The following is a 17933-nucleotide window of genomic DNA, read 5'->3' as shown; positions in this document are numbered from 1 at the left end:
ACTATCTTTCCATGTGGCCAGGGAAAGGCAGCCGCTACCTGATCCTGACCCTGTGGGTGGCTATCTGAGGTAGGACCATATGGGGGAGACAACTCTCATGGGAGGGAGGTGTACTCACAAGCTAGAACATGGTATCCCTTGTTCCACTTAAGGTATGACATTAACCCCTTCTCAATCTCATACACCCGTGAAGACCTGCTCTCAAACCTTGACTCTAACTCTCCCTCTGTCCTCATGCTCCTTGACCTCTCCTCTGCTTTTGATACAGTACACCACAACATCCTGATCTCCCGTATCCATGATACCCTGGGCATCACAGATCAGGCCCTGGCGTGGCTTGCCTCCTTTCTCTCTGACCGTCCTTCCCACGTGGAACTTGGGTCCTTTCTCTCCACTATCACGCTCACTACTTGTGGTGTCCCCCATGGATCTAATCTATCCCCCTGGTTTTGCAATGTCTACATGGCCCCTTTGGCCCACAAGATCTCTGCCTTCACCTCCAGCTTTCAGTGTTATGATGCGGATGACACACAGCTCTCTGCCAGGTGACCCTCTGCCTCTTCTTCCTCCTCGCTCATTCCTATCTGTCCGCAAGTCAGTCTGGGTGTGCTGCTAATGATCTCTACCTTAATGCCAGCAAGATAGAGATCATCCTCATTTGGACCCCTGCTCCCACTTTCCCACTCTCACTCTGGCCAGCCTCCCTTGGTCCTGCACCCCCACTCACCAGTGAGGCAAAACATCTGGGGATGATCTTCGACTACTCTGGCCTTCTTTTCTCACATCTCCGACATATCTAAAATGTCTCGCTACCAGCTGCACCTCCTCAGAGGTATTCTACCTTCCTCCAGAAGTTCACTGTCTCCAGAGCCCTGGTTCTCTCCAGACTGGACTACTGCAACACTCCCTTTCTCAATCTTCCTACTTCTACTCTCTAACCTCTTCAACTTATCCAGAATAGAACCACAAGACTTATCTTTGGCCTCAAGCCCCGGCACCGAATCTCTCTGCCGCTGAAATCACTCCACTGGCTCCCCATGGCTGCAAGGATCAAGTTCAAGTCCCTCTGCATAGTCCACAAGGCTTTCTGGAGACGGAGCACTTACTATCTACAACGCTCTCTTCCCAAATACTCTCCTTCTAGAGCCCTCTGCTCGGCCTCCTCCAACTCTCTGCGGGGGAGCTGTTTTTCCAACCAGAGATTCGGTGTTAGACCCTTATCCTCTGCAGGTGCCTCCCCTGTAACAGCCTCCCTACCTCTCTCCGTCTTGAGCTGGACCTCCCTAAGTTCCAGAAATTCCTCAAGACCTTCCTCTTCTCTTCCTCCTTCTCTCTCCCTCTCCCCTGCTAACCTCCTTTCTCTTTGCTTCTTTCCTTCCTTCTTTCTCTTCCCCAACCTGCTGAGTTAGCTGACTGGTCGCCTGGTGCACCTCCAGAGCCTCACAGGTCCCAGGCTCCCCTGCCAGTCATGCACTTGCCCCCGGGCCTCTGCACGCTGCTTGGCACTACTCCAATATGCTCCATGAGAGGGACAACTACGCTGCACTTAACCCAGGCCCCTGCCAGACTGGGCGCACTTGTCCTCCTCTCCCTCCCTCGCACTTCCTGTTTTTCGCACTTGCACGACCTTGAATGTACTAGGCCTAGCAAGTCTGTCTGTACGTTCTTCACTAGTTTGGTCGTGCCTGAAATACTAAGGAATAGGCGCATTGGATGACCAACCACCAGCAATCTGAAATGTCGCCAGGCCTTGTACTGTAGTTTATTGTTCGGTGTGTTCCTTTCCCTCTCCCCCCCTTCTCCCCTCACTCTTTGTCACACACTTACACTAGTAGATATGCCTCTGGCCTAGTATTCTAGTTATTGTTGTTAGATCATTCGGAATCTTCAAGGCCTAAGAATGACTACTGTATTCCCTTGTTCCCTTCCCGCCTTGAACTGCATTGAAGCATTTAATTTGTGTATAAGCGCTTTACAAATAAACAATTACAATTACAATATGGCCTAATGTAGAAATAGAACATCAAATCCGCACTGACAGCAAGGCTCTTTCATACCCTTATGGTAAAAGTACTGAGATGAGAAAGAGCACTAGAGCAATGCATAGCACTGAAGCCTCGAAACCAGAGACGCGCTCTAGTTGTTGGATGGATCCGATAGGTGAATGGATGTTTAAAAACATCAAGTGGCAAGAAACATGGAGAACCAATACTCTCGATGCGGGTCAAGAAAACCGAGATGAAGCAAGTTGCAGCAGGGAGCAAGAGAGCTCCTGCAGGTGCCGTCACAAGAGGTTTGTCTCGTAGAGGCCAAGAGCAGAGGAAGCTTTGGAAAGAGGCTAAGGCATTGCAGGTACTAGAGAGCTGAAAAGAGGCCAGCAAGAGGAGGAAGCAAACTTCTGGGAGAATTGCAGATCGCGGTGAATGTCGAAGAAGCCAGGAGAGGCCGGTGAGCCCAGAAAGGGGAGTTGGCTTGCCAGGGCACTTTGTGGCATGTACTGCACACCATGAAAGAACAATTACATGAACTGGGTAACCCTGAGCAAGGAAGCTGGGACGCCAAGTGTACTGTTCAATGAAGCAAGTGAAAGGGGGTCAAAAAACCAATGGTTGAATGTAGAAAATATAAAGCGTGAAACTGTTACTCATTGAGAAAGTCCTGGTAGGAGATTATAGCAGGCAAACTAATTGCGTGTCCAGGATCTGCACCCAAGTACAAGTGAGCAAATTGATAAAGCCCTGGCAGGAGAGTATGCCAGGCAACCTAATTGTGAGTCTAGGACCTGCACCCAAGTACAAGTGAGCACATTCAGAAAGTCCCAGCAGGAGAGTACACAAGGTGAACTGATTGCAAATCTGGGACTCACACCCAATTGTATTATATCTGTATTATCCCTCTATCAGGGGATTATGAACTAGACCTGAAAACACTACAAAAAACCTACTCAATCATCCAGGCTTGGATGGCAACAAACAGCCTCTGTCTCAATGGGGGAAAAACCGCTAGCCTACTGGTAGGCCCCAAAGAGACCCTGCATAAACTAGACAGCAGATACGGTAATTTCAGCATTGAAAACACTGTGATCACAGTCTCTGCAGCGGTAAAAACACTAGGAGTATACCTTGACTCTGCTCTGTCCATGGACAGACAAGCCAGTTATATCACCACATCAGCAGCACTCACAACCAAAATCATCAACGCTGTCAAACCTCACCTCTCTCCCAGCAACTGCCTCAACATTACAAGAACTACTATAGGTGAAAAACTGGGCTACTGCAATGTCCTCCACCCAGGCACGTCCTCTAAGAACATCAACATACTACCAGTCACACAAAACAATGCGTTTAGAGCCGCCCTCAGCGTCTCTAGGAGAGAGCACATCTCCCAAGCTAGGAAGGACGTACACTGGCTTCCAATCAGTGAAAGGATACTCTTCAAAACACTCACAATCACGCATACATGCCTGTCCCTATCTGCCCCCATATACCTAGCAGAAAGTGTACACCAAGTCCAACCACTCAGACCGGTTCGTGCAATGTACTCACACCAACTCACAGTCCCTGCATTCAAGAGACTCAAAGCTGTGGGGTCCGTTTCGAAGTTCTAGCACCCACAGTGTGGAACTCGCTACCTCTCAACCTAAGAAAAGAGCCCTCCCTCACGGCCTTTAGAAACGCACTGAAAACTAGTCTGTTCAAGTAAACTGTGCGCTTGTTGTTGATACCATGTAACGGACTTAGACTTAAACTGCAACCTTGTATTACTGTACACAATAATGTATACTATGCCTAAGTGAAATTCTGTAACCGCGCCACGATGCCCCAGGGCTGCTGTGCGCGATATAAATGCGAATAAATAAATAAAATAAATAAAGATAGGCGTTTAGAAGCAAAGGCGGAGAGTGTACCAAACCAATAGAGGAGGGTCTGGGACACACTCTCATGCTTGTCAAGAATCGACATATAAACTGAGGAAGTCACAAGGAGGAAGCCAACTGAGTGTGTGAAATCCAGGGGAAGGGAATCATTCCCCCTGGACTTGCAACTTGTATATTGTGAACTCTCCCAAGTCCTCTCTTGATAGAGCAAAAACGGAATTCTACCTCACCCTCATTGACTCTCACACTAACCATCCTCTCTGACTAAAGCACTCCCTAAACTCACTCCCCCTAAACCTATTAATATTATTATTATTATTATTATTATGGTGTTTATTGAGTGCGGACCGAGCTTCGAGAAGCAATGGCGCGAATTACAGAGGTATACAAAAATACTGATACACAACAGAGCACTTTACAGAGATAAACAGCAGTACAGATGCATAACGTAGAGTTTTTCTGGGGTAACAACACAACAGATATACAGCAGGGGGTAGGATACAGAGAGGCACAGAGGAGGGGTAAAGGTGTACAGGGTGGTGGGGTGGAGAGAAGTGGACAGCGTCTAGCGAGTCATGTGGCACGGGGGCGATGTGATGGCCTAGGTGTTGAGGTGGAGAGACTCCTTGAAGAGGTGGGTCTTGAGTTCTTTTTGGAATTGTAGGAGTGTGGGGGCGAGTCTGATGCTGATGGGGAGGAGCTTCCATAGTCTTGGGGCATAGGCACAGAAGGCTTGTTTTCTGGTCCCTTCCTTTTTGCATCGGTGGACTTCAAGTCTGCATGTGTCCTGGCGGTGCGTGGTATGACTATTTACTCCACTCTTACAGCCAGGGACCTAGCTGATTACTTTGTGCCAAAAATGTTCAAAATTAGGGACTCTCTCCTGACCTTCATCACCCTCCCTCCTCCTGCATTCTACACTGCGCCTAGTCTACCTTCATCCTCTGGCTCTATCTCTTACCACATTATCTGTGGAGTCCTTATCTTTGACTTGCTGGGCTTAACAAAAGTGTACTATGCGCGCTTGTATCTCGGGCCACCCCTTTGATTCTGTCCCTACCACCTTCCCTAATGCTTTCCATATGTCCGTGGGAAGCCCTCTAATCAATATGTGGTAAAAAGCATGAATATTTGTGTCCCATACATGTTGTGTTTCTAATGTCTACATCTCTTTTATCTGTTGCATGTATTGTGCGGGTTCTTCGTCTTGCTTTATTGTGAACGTCAAAATAGCCTGCATGTCTGAAGTGTCTGGGTACATTGTCTGCAATACCTTCCACACGTGCGCTCGGCAATTATCAAATGGTGCGCCATCGTGTGCATTGTTAGTTTGCTTCACCCCATCATATCCAGGATGCTGCCAAATTCTGTCTGCCTGTTCGCCCATCCAGTTTGGTAAATAAACTCTTCATATCGTCTACTGCCAGGGTATTCCCTGCTGTTTCCTTTTCTAAGGCATAAATCCACTTGGCGGCCCCTGCCATGAGAAACGGCAAGCTGTACATCGAGTTATCCCTGTCCATGCTGGCCCAAGGTAAATACAGGGGACCTCCTCAACCCTTCTACAACAGGGGAAACTGTGCCTGTGGTAGTGATGACTTTGTGCCCTTTGCCGCACTCACGCCTGCTATCTTCCCAATCCTACTCCGGAGTGCATGGGACCAATCACTCCCATTGTCGTGTTCCCTCTCCCTCTCTTTCTTATTCTCTCTACCTCTCGGCCTCCCATTTCTTCCCATCCCTTCTTGTCCCAGATCTGCGAGCTCCTCCTAAATCCCTCGTTGTCCTCATCACTCCCCGTTGCCCCACTATCATCGTTGGTGGACGTACTATCTGCTGCCCCTGCTCTCGGGGCGTTGGCCTCTGGACACTTTTTACTGTCCAATTTAAGCAAAATATTTGTAGCGCATTGCACCTCCTCCCTTTTCCACACTTCCTTTTCTACTTCCTTCTGTGCTTCTTTTAACACATCCTCTATCTGTAGGTGCGCTTTCTTCTATTTCTATTAGTCACATGGTTTTGCTTAGTGTGTTGGACTGTGGTCCCCAAATTACACCCTCCCCTTCTCTTTCTTACTCCCTCTTCGGTGTTCTCCGCTGGAGGTACTCGCTGTAGTTTAGTAAAACTTGCTGCTGGTTTGAAAGTGGGATAAGGAACGTATGCAGGTGGGCCGATAGGACTGCACCTGGGTCTACACGTGTTCTAGTTTCTGTAGTAGGTGGCTTATTCTCTTCCTCAAACACCTTCCACTGTGCCAAAATGCTCTGTCTACTCTGTTATTTCTTCCCCTTGTGTTTGGATAAGTAGGAATACATGTGTTTAACTGTTGCTCTCAAATGTGCCTTCTCTGGGCTACACTTCAAAGCATTGTCCTGCAAAGCCTCCTGTACCCATTTAAAATTATATTTAATTATTTTGGCTCGATATTGTGGCAGTTTGGTACACAAGTGCTCCAATGGAGTCTCCATTATTCCAATCAGTCCCATCCCCTCCCTTCTGTTGGGCTCTGATGATCCTCTAAAAGAGTCATGTACACCCTGACACAAGAAACTCAGTCCATTCTAAGAAGCTCACTGCTTCCCGTCAAACCTGATTTTGATCTATTGTATGTTCTTTTGTGATCAAAAGAGCATTGTATCTCCCTGTATAAATAAATACATATTTTAAAAAAAATTATACACACTTCTATACCGACGGATATGTGCCCTAACACATACAGATACACATATGTAGATAGACACAGACATAGATTCATAATACTCTTTCTTCCCTTTTTATGAGCACATTATCCGGCGAGCTGGGCTATGGGTCAGGGAAATCAGAGATAGCCAGAAGAAGGAGGTGGTAGTTGAGTGGAGTCTGCTGGAGAGAGAGGGTGAGCCGCAGCGGGTCGTGCCATATACCATATACCATTGGGGTCCATGGCAGAAAGGCAGTAGAAGTACTGAGATGCAGAGAGATACCCAGACTGGTCGGGCGCTGAGAGGCCAACAGGGTGCAAAGTCGCTGACTGAAGCCAATGCACCGAGGATACCAAGAACATGCAGACTTCTGATGTGTTACCTAATGCAAGAGGAGCAGAAAGGAACCAAAGCTCACAAACAAGCATAGGAAAAAGATCATTTCTGGGAGCCAAGGAGAGGAGCTGCTCCCAGACCTCCTCCTACACCAAGTAAGGGTAGAGGAGGAGCCAAGTACCCCCATCAAAAGCTCCGCCCCATGTTGCCTATGTGCTGGGAACCAGAAATGGCGACATATGTGCACTTCCAGTGAGGATGCCTGTAGCGCACAGAATCCTCGAAACAAGGTACCCATTGAGGAAACCCTACTTGCATGCGCGAAGAAACAGTACTCTTCTGGATGGGGTTCTGTGCATAAGAACGAGAAAAAGGTCTGGTGACGTCATGCGAAGCAGACCTAATGCACCCTGAAAAGACACACGAGACAAGAAGATATAAGTATTCTATAGAAGCTGAAGATGAAGTATTGGAGTTGAGCAACATTTTGGGATCGAAATGAAGATGCTCGTGCATAGAAGCACCAAAGAGAAATTGCAAAGTCGTTTTACCCTTGTGCAGATGCAGTAACACAAGCAGACAAAGTATTCATAAGGCTGGCAATGTAGTGAATAGATTGCGACGATGCGCCAATGTACACCTATAGGAATGTATAGAGCCTGTATATTCCACGATGCACTTTAGCAAGGCTTGAAACCCCGTGATTGGAATGGATTTCAGTGTGGCGCAGTTATAAATAAGCTGATGGCGAAGGAGAAATTCAAGAAAGGCTTGGCTGGCCCAGCACCAAGAGTCGAGGCCACAGTGAGTTGGGTGCCTGTCGAAAGGATACAATGAACGTGAGAAAGAAACACACTCCTGTTTGAAGCAGTATGAAAAAACACTGAAGGCGTCAAGAGTTCATCATTTAATAATATTAAATGCAGCCAAAATCTGGAAAGAGTGGTCTCCAGTCACATGATCAAGATAAAAATTCAAGCTACACCGAAACTAGAAGACAAGGCGATGCTACACTCCCTTTAATTCTCAGGCACCGCTTCTGCAAGTCCAAGTTCAAAGCCTTAATTGACTGGCAGACTGTAGGAGTGATGATAGATGTGGGCTAATTGGGTGGGGCAGCAAGACCACGCCAACCATACATGCACCTGGCATGCTAGCCTGCGTGCTGCTAGCGTGTGGAATATTCCAGAAGGGTACAAGTGTGCCAACCAATTGTAGAGGGCCACGTATGAGGGAGCCCTATAGTTTGTGTAAACTTTCAATCATCGTGTATTTTGTGATGATGAAGGTGACTTTCACTTGGGATCGGCTTAGGTGCCATCTGAGTAAGAGACCCAATCACAATCCCTGTCAGTATCGAATGTGTACCTAGAGGTTCCCTGTAAGCCTATCACTTTCCACAGTAGGTTTTTGTAGTTTGCCACATAGTGTGACATCAGTGATGATGAAGTTTTAATATAAAATCTATGGTTTTAAGTCCTTGGCGTCCTGTGCGCAGTGTGTTCTTTCCCCTCAGCTTGTCTTACTGTTAACTGTAGGTGGAGGAGGTGGAGCCTTTCTGCTAATTGGTTCTTATGTGCGTGGAGCGCGCAGAGTCCCGCAGAGTCCTTGCCGTCCTTTGCGCTCCGGTGCGGGGAGGTGGGACACAGAGACTACACAGAGACCTTGGCCGGGAAAGCTCTGCTTCTGCGGTGGAGATCTGGTGGAGCTGCTGCTGTGGGAAAACCAAGGAACACAAATTGTGTGGAAATTATTCCTGTTTCGTTTTGGGCATTATTATGAGGCGCGTGTAATAATTGCCTGTTTTGTGAGCCTGAAGTGGCCGGGGGGTGGTGGGAGAGTCGGATTCTGGCAGCTCCTCAAGCTGCCGGGCGTTCCCCGCCCTCTGGTAATCACGCTCAGATTGGAAAATGTGATTGCGCTGTGCTGGGCTGGGAGTCCGTATACTGCAAGTGTGTTTGTTGATGTTGGACGCTGTTTTCTTGGGTCCCTTGTACCAGCTGCATAGCTACAACATTTGTAGCAAAACGAAACCAACGGAAACAAAAACGTATTTTTGGACCCAGGGACTGGATTTGGGGGTTAGCTGGGACTGCAAGGTTTATTTCTTCTCCCCTATAGCTGTTTGGGTTCATATTAAGCCGATCGGTGGGGGCTGCGAGGGTATCATCTCTCTCCTCCCCCTCCTCTATCTGCCCCTTGAGGATCCTCTATTGCCAGCCCATCGTAAGTCAGTGTACAATTAACTTCAAGACGTTCTAATATGTTCCGATTTGCGGTCTAATTTCATCACTATAGTTGTGCGGTATCCCGTGGTTTTGTTAGAATATTAGCGCAGTGATTTTTGGTACGGAATGGTAGTCTTTTCTCAGATTTCTATTGTTTTGTTTCTTAACATCTTTTACTTTTTTTAATCGTTTTTAGTCCTGTAATCTCTGTGCATTATGTACTTTTGATACCCAAGTTTTACCTGTTTGCATCTGTTGGTATCTGTGCCCAGCAGTACTGTTTATAACTATTTATACATTTTTTTTTACGAATTGTCAACAATGGGGAAACAAAAAAGCTGGGGATGAGGGAAGAATGGTGGGAGTGAGGGGGCGGCAAAGGGAGCCAAGAAACCCAAAAATATTAAAAGCGTAAAATTGGGAAGACTCCCCACCCCCAAATCTACACATAATCCCTCCTAGAGTTCCCTGGATTCTTACATGAATGTGATGGCCAGTAAGATAGTGAGCTGCCTGAACGCAGCTGAACAAGCCTCCAGAGTGGTAGCACCCTTGATCGAGGAGCACCTTAGCCCAATCAGTGGTGGGAGTAGCAGAAATAATAGTGAAGGGTCCAGCCTGTTTGGTTCTGGACTCTTCACTTGCGGGTGAGGACGACAAGATCTCGCTGGAATCCCTGCTAGGGGAAAAACTGAAGCCTCTTCAGTTGGTTCTGCAATCCCTACAGGCACTGAAGGCGGGGGTTCTGAGCACATTAGCAATAATGGATGACTCTATAAGAGCTCTTTCATCTAAGGTGCTGGATCTGGCTAGAGCTCAGGCAGAAGAGGAAGGGGATGTTGTGCCCTGTGCTTTGTGTGTAACATTGAAGGGAGGACAGCTTTCAAGTTGTGATTTGACTAAGGAAAAGAGCAGTCGTTTATTGCCTGCTGCTTTTGAAGAAGGGTTTGTCTCTAAATTGTCAGGGAATGGGGCACATCGCAACCCAGGGAGCGAAAGAGATATTGAGCAAATGGTTGGGCCAGCTGCATGGGGGAACGTTCTACAGCCAGGGTGGGGGATCAAACCATCTTAAATTTGCCCCCAGAAGCAGTACCTTTTGTGGGGATTATTACAGATCTGCCCGGCTCACTAAGGGTAGCTTTGAGTGAAGGATCTCTCTTATTAATTAATCGACACATTGCATTAATACAAATCTTATAGGGCCTAAAGTAGATCCTGCCATTATTCGTATGGCTCAAAGAGTTGATTGGGTAGACTCCAAGCCCAAGAATGTGGACGGAGACTGTGTAGTGGTGACCTTCTCGGATGCAACAGTGTCTGGCTATCTTCTTAGCTCCAACCTTGCACGAGGCCTTAGACCGAATGGGAGCAGACGCTCTAGCAGATTTCTCTCTCTGGACTATTTTTATGTGAGGACAGTTGGTCAGGTAGTCCTGGGCGAGATGCAATGTAGAATGGATGTAGGGGGTGGAGGTTGGTGTGAGGGGAGGGGGCAAGTTTCTTGTCATCCGTTATTCACACCGAGCAATGGGGGAGGTTGGAGCTCAATCCCCACGAAGAGAGGGTCCAATCACACAAGGGAAAGAGCACCTACTGGTGTTCTAGAGCTGGCCAATTGTTATGAGGTCCCCACCTCGTGTGAGGTTCGTGATTGACAGGTGGATGTCTCAGTAAGCAGGGTCACTCCAGAGGTAGTGGCAGGGGTGCCGGTGGCAGCTCCTATTTTATCAAGTAACTCCCTGGCCAGTACACCCTCAGAGTCCGTCTGCCTTCTTGGAATATAGCAGGGTCAAGGGGGAATATTGAAAGGAGAGAGCCGTTGCCTAGTTCCTTCCAGCAAATAAAGTGATCCTTTTACAGGAAACATGGGTGATAGAAACCCCGAAACTGGACGGCTTTGTCTCATTTGTGATCCCTGCTAGGAAAAAATCGAGGGGAAGATGCTATGGGGGCCTGACTATTTTGATTAAAACATCTCTTGAATGTAGGGTCAAGGTGGTCGAAACCTGCATTGACTTCCTCCAGGTGGTCCGTCTCTCCACTACGAAGGGCGAATCGATTTGTATTATTAACTTTTATAATAGACCTCATAAAGCAGAGGTAGATAGACTAGCCAGGGTGAAGGGCTTTATAGCGGACCTGCTGTCTTCGGGGAGAAGCAGAAATGAATTGTATATATGGGGAGGTGATTTTAATCTTATTAGATCCTTTAGAGGATTTGTCTGTGAATATTCCAGTACCAATATTGAGGGATTCAAGGCTTTGCACTAAGGGACTCCAAATGTGTTCTTGCTTGACAGATCGGGGGCTACGGACTGTTAATGGTCGCCTGGCTCCAAAAATCTCGGGCCTTGTAACTTTCAATAACCATTTGGGCTCCTCGACAATTAATTATTTATGTATTTCTGTGAGCCTCTGGGATCCGGCCCTGAGTTTTGAAGTGATCCCGGATGTGAATAGTGACCACCACACTATCCGACTATTTCTAAAGGGGATGTTGGGGATGGGGCCTCCAACTGGCTCTGTAGCTTGTCCAATTAGGGCGGTGGCTCCCGGTTCAAGAAGAATTAAATGGGGGACAGTTAAGAAGGAGAAACTGCATATAGAAACGATCTCGGAGAATGCAGCCCTATTACATGGTATACTGAAGGGTAGCACACCGCCGGAGTTAATTGTGGACAAATTTGTTGAATTAGTGTGAGCCGTTTTGAAAAAATTCATGATAGTAAACAAGGTCAATGGAAGAGTGTCTCGCAAGGGCTGGTTTGATGAGGCTTGCAGAAGCGCAAAGAGAGTACTATTGCAGACATTGAAGGCCCCGAACTCTAGTAGAAGAGCGGTTGCCCAGGCCAGGGCATTATACCAAGCAGAGCTCAAGAGAAGGAACAAGCCAATTGAAGGGGCCTCTTGGGAGGGCTTTCTGGATGCAGCTAAATGCAACAACCAGAAGGCCTTCTGGGAGTTTGTGAAGGGGGGGACGTTCAGGTTGTAGGACCAATGAGGCTAATGGTACCCATATGGAGGAAGCAGCCTGGTGGAGCACTTTGGGAATCTGTTTAGGGGAGAGACTGTTAGGGGATGTGTAGCCCCAAATTCCTCCTGCCTAAAGTTTGGGTTGGATGAAGTAACAAAGGCCTTAAGTCAGCAAGCCCTTAATCTGCGCCAGGCCTTGATGTGATACCATCAGACCTCTTTCAGGACTTTCTGGATTTGTGGGCACCTCTCTTAATGGTGGTGTTTAATGCCTGTATGGAATCAGGTAGATATCCTCCATCTTGGAAAAAAGCTATTATATTTCCTATATTCAAGAAGGGGGACCACGCAAGCCCAAGCGCATATAGGCCAATATCACTACTGGACACTTCCTTTTGATTTCTTTGGGAGAGTGCTATTAGGACATATTGAAACTTGGTTTTCGGAAAAGTCAGTCTTATCCGACATTCATTTTGGTTTTCGCCCGGGAGTAGGAACTACGGAGCAGAGCCTCAATTTGTGTCTCGTGGCAGCCAATTCAGTCTTTTGTAGGGAGGAGGCGGTGCATCTAGCGTTTATGGACCACAGCATGGCATTTGATAAGGTAGACAGGTCAAAGCTTTGGGCCGTGCTTGGGTTTATTGGCTGCCCGGGGAACATATTGAGGGTTTTGGTGGACATTCATAGTGATAATGAGGCATGTGGGGGGTCACTACACAGCGTGCTTTAAGGTCGGGTGTGGTGTGTGGCAGTGCTGCGTCCTGGCCCCAATCTGTTTTTGCCTATATATCAATGGTCTCTCGAAAGATTTGATAAACATATTGGCGGGTCAGACCTTTCCTGTCCTAGCTTATCCATACCCGTATTGCTAGCCAGGACCCTGAGAGCACTATAGATCTTGATTATTGCATATGCCTTTATGAGCAATTTTGGGTTAAAAATGAACTCCAAAAAATCAGCTGTGATGGCTTGTGTGGGTAGAAAACAGCCAGTTTCAATGCGACCCATGCTTTGTGCCAGAGAAGTCATCCCTAGGGTGAAGGCTTTCGACTACCTAGGGATTAGTTTCTCAGAAGCTCTCACTGGGAAGTCACACCTAACTAAACAATCAGTTAAAATGAGCCAACAAATAGGGGGCATTTTTCGCTTTATGTCCCAGTGTGACGGTCAACCGATCAAAGTAGTATCTAAGATCTATGTAGCTCAATCCAAGGCAGTTACATTATATGGTGCCCCAATTTGGGGTTTCCAGAAGACTGATGAGTTACAAGTTAAAGAGGACCAATTTTTCAGGAGACTTTTGGGGCGCCATAGCTCCTCAGCATGCATATCCATTCACAGAGAATTGGGCCTGGAATTCTGGGAGGATCAGTGGGCGTTGGCCCCAATACTTTTTTGGGTTCGGATGTGGGCAAATGTACATGCCTCCCTCTGCCATTTTATCATTAGGTCTGTATTGGGTAGGGTGGGGTGGCAAAGAATTCCTTGGCTTGACTATATATAGATAATGCCCTAAGAGAAGCCAATCCAAGTATTCTTTTTCCTCCAGCTGCCTTTTTAACAAAAACAATGTGAATAGTTACAAACTCCTTATAGGCGAAGTGTTTGCTCGGAAGAGAATGCTCTCCGAGTATGAAAATATTTCTGCTAAATTGCGTGCAACAATCAGTCTGCCCCATGAGATTCAACCCTATCTAATTTGGGGTTCCTATAAAAAAGACAGTTGGCTAATCACACAGGCGAGGTTCGATTGTCTCCTCCTGCGAAGGAGCACAGTGAACTGGAAAGGCTATCTGGATTCCGCTGGTTGCCCTGTGTGTGGGAATAATAACAAAGACTTGGTGCATTCGTTATTGTTATTGTTTTGCCCGGTATACTTCGGGATCCGGAGAGTAAGGCTAACTCCAGTTCTCAGGGAGACTAAGATGGATTTCTTCTGAGTGCCGACTCTGTTTTGTTCGCTTGGGCATTACTCTCCTTTTTGAAAAGAGCAATGTATTTTAGAAAGGGGCTATCGAGGTTACAGGACGAGGGATGTTGTTAACTGCCCTGCAGAGCTGTAATGTGAAAAGGCATATAGATTTTAGATTTGTCTTACATTTTGTTGTTGTAATGACAGTATTGTACTGTATTATATACAGTATTTTATTATAGGACTGTTGTTTGAAGATGTACAATGGGGTTTCGGTGTATGTTTTCAAGGGAAGGGATTGTATTACTTGTATGTACTGTTTGGTCTTATGTGTTTTATGGATTTTGAATCTGAAATAAACTTTTTGACAGAGGGACTGACTGAAACGTATTGAGAGCTCGAGTGAACGGCGGATGATGTTGGTTATAACTCCCTGTTTTGGATAATTGATAATAAAGCAGAGCAAAGTTTTGCCAACTTCCTGAGTCGTTTTGATTATTGATGTTTGAGTAATTTCTGCATCCCCATCCACCTCTAAATACTGCTGCCTCGTCTTAAAGGGCCCTAGGTCTAGGGGTTCATAGGAGACAGATATTGAAAGCCCTGAACAGATCACCAGGGAAGGATGGCATCAGGTGGATGAGTGACTGCGAAATATGGAAGAGGAGATGAGGGTGTGAAGCTCAAGGCCAGGAGACAATGCAGACACTGGAAAAGAGAAAGGAGTTATTCCTAAGAATAACCAATTCAAGTAAACCATGGAAGCATTGTTTACTAGGAAATATAGTCTAAACACGCCAAAGAACTACACAGTGACCCTGAACATGTGACCTTGACTAAGCCACGTGAACTAGAGAATGATTGCTTACTGGCAGTTGTGGTTCAAATACTCCAAATAACTCAGAGGTATTCTTCCTTTACTCACTTTCACCCTAAAGCTCACTGTCTCCAGAGCTCTGGTCCTTTCTAGGCTGGACTATTGCAACAGCCTCTTTCTAAATCTCTCTGCCTCTACTCTTCGACCTTTAAAACCTATCCAGAACAGGACTCGAGACTTGTCCCTGGCCTCAAGCCCAGGGATCGTATCTCTCCAGCTCTGAAATCTCTTCACTGGCTCCCCATGGCTGCAATGATCAACTTCAAAACCCTCTGCATTGTCCACAAGGCTTTCTGGGGCCTAGGACCGCTCTACCTCCAACTTTATCTTCCAAAACCTCTTCTTTCTCGAGCTCTCCGCTAATCCACCTCCAACTCTTTGAGGGTCAGACGCTTCTCCGAGCAGAGAGCTGTGGGCAGATCTTTCTCCTTGGCTGGGGCCTCCCTCTGCAACAGCCTCCCTGCCTCTCTCAAACTTGAGCAGTTTCACCTCCTGTTCCGGAAGCAACTCAGACCTTCCTTTTCGCTTCCGCTTTCGCTCTTCCTCTGCCCTGCTGATGCACCTGACTGCTCTATGCACTGGTCACCCTCTTATCTCGGGTCCAGGCTCCTGCATGTCCAGTTGCCCTCGCACTGCCTCTGGGCTCCCCAGCACTTAAGAGTATGTTAATCTGCAACCCTCAAACCCTTTTCTCTGCACTTATGAGCCACCCGCTGGCTGCACTTGTGAGTTAACTGCACTTCCCCCTTGCCCTCCCCCCTGGCACTTCTCCCCTTCCCTCTTCTTGTGCGATCTGAATGACACAAGGCCTAGTAAGATCATTATTGTGTCCTCCCTTGTTTCCCCCTCCTTGTCTTGTCGCGCCTAGAAACACTTGTGTACTGGCGCGTTATAAATGCTTCATCATTTATCATATTATAACTGGTGCAGTGGTGCTAACCAAGTCGAGCCAACAAGAGAGGCATTGCCCAAACACTTCAAAGACCTAGTGCGGTGGCGCTGATAAAGCTGATTTAACTAAAGAAGCATTGCCTTTTGGCAATTGTGGTTCAAATAAACCAAAGCCATTTCCGTGTTTGGCCGAACTGGAGGATTCTGACAAACTGAAACACACACAATCACCCACACATAGCGATACATGCTTCCATACCCACGTCACAGCCCCACCAACACATGCTCATATGGGCACATTCCACAACACAATCACATAGTCAAAACACGCTTCCACACCCACAGACACCCACCCAAACACAAACATATATACATACAGGTGCACACACTTACTGTAAACACATGTGCACCCACAAATAGCCCACACACTTCCATATCAAAAGATGCACACTTTAGTGCATGAACATATAGGCACACACAACCTGGAACAAACTCATTTAGCACACTTTGCTGATACACATATGGTAAAAACAGGTAAACACCAGCACACACAATCACAAATACATAGCCAATGGTGACTTATAATCCACACTAGCACATACAGAAAGGCACATGCACACTTGCTTATAAGAGGTACACACATACACAATCCCATATCCATGCTAACACATGTACAGTGTCACATATGACCTCAAGAACTCACCATCTCTCAATGGAATTTATTAAGGGTTTTAAGGGGTTCAGCTAAGGACTGTCCCTGTCTCTTGATCATCATCCCTGGGTCTCCCTCCACTCTAGCCCAAACTTCCCTAAATCCCAAGGTGGTCACTAGAGATCCGTAACTCCTACAATCTCGAATCTGGCTGGCTAGTGGTGAGGGCATAAAGGCAACCAGCATCTCGTGCGTCCCACAAGAAGAATGATATCAGGATGTGGTGCCCTCCAACCACCAAGGTTTCACCTAATCCTTACCACTCACACTCTTGTACTCCTCACCCTGATGTTCTTTTCTTCCATTCCCTTCATTCTACACTTATCCTGCTCTCCCTCCCTCTTCCTCTCTCTTGCCTCTGATGTTCTTCTGTCTCACGTCCACTGCTAATCTCCCCCGACACTACTACACTCCACTCTTCTCTCTACTCTGCCCTAACTCTGCTCTTCACTACCATCCACTCTTCTACTCTCCACTACCCTCTCCTCCCACTAGTCTCTTCTTTTATTACTCTCTACTACTCTCTCCTCCCACTACTCACTAATACTCTCTCCTCTTATTATGCTCTACTACTCTCTCCTTCTACTACTCTACACTGCACTCTCCTCCCACAACTCTCTACTATTCTCTCCTCCCAATACTGTCCAATGTTATTCTACATATACACACCACCCCTCCTTCTCTCACAGTCACCCTCCTTTCACTCTCTCAATCACTGTTCTCATTCAGCCTCACGTACTCCCCTAAACTCCCACTTAGTGTCACTCACTTGCCTCACTTACTGTACATGCACTCTCACACCCAACCAATACCTGGCATTGCACACGCTCTTTGTTAGTCTCGTCCACGCTCCACTCCACCGGCCTTCCTCCTCCGAGTCCACCTCCCTATACGTAGTCAGAGCCTACAACCCAATCTTGTTTTGCTTCCGTTGTCCTGGTTATGGGACCCACTACAGGACTCAACGCTTGTTTTCCCTCCACCTCAGCACTGTTACCACAGTGCACCACCCCTACCCGCAGTATAACTACGCCACCACTAGGATGATGCATGGGGTATTTCTCCACAAAAGGTTACTAGGTTCTTCTCATGTGAGTGGCCAAGCTGCAATGTTCTTGTCCAGTGGCTGCATTGTGTGGGAGCACGCTCTTGCAGTGCCTGGTGAAAGTCAGTGTGGTCTGTGCCTTTCCGCCCACTTCATTTCAGGTAAAAAACAGACATATTCTGCCTGGGCACGGTTGTTAGGGAAGAATTCAGCTTTTTTGAGTTTCTGCTATGCCATTACTGTTATATGTGGCAATCTGGTAGCAGAAGAGCATGATGTGGTGAAGATTGCAGAGAAGGTTGGTACAGAGTGGAGCTGGGCTTCGACTGGATGAATGCATTGTTAATATTGGCCTCTAGTGAGGAGCGCAAGGGGAGGTAATAGAAAACATGAAATTG

General features: G+C 47.0%; 1 protein-coding gene across 1 annotated transcript in view; it reads left to right on the top strand.

The window, feature by feature from the left end:
• The window catches only part of LOC138515386 (coagulation factor XI-like), a 299654-nt gene that overhangs the window by 155306 nt on the left and 126415 nt on the right, over positions 1-17933 (top strand). The gene's annotated exons all lie outside the window — the stretch shown is intronic.

This window comes from Ambystoma mexicanum, chromosome 6q (assembly GCF_040938575.1).
Source record: "Ambystoma mexicanum isolate Mex_15411 chromosome 6q, UKY_AmexF1_1, whole genome shotgun sequence".
NCBI lineage: Eukaryota > Metazoa > Chordata > Amphibia > Caudata > Ambystomatidae > Ambystoma > Ambystoma mexicanum.
The sequence above is the reverse complement of the archived record's forward strand: the minus strand, read 5'-3'. Positions and strand labels throughout refer to the sequence as shown.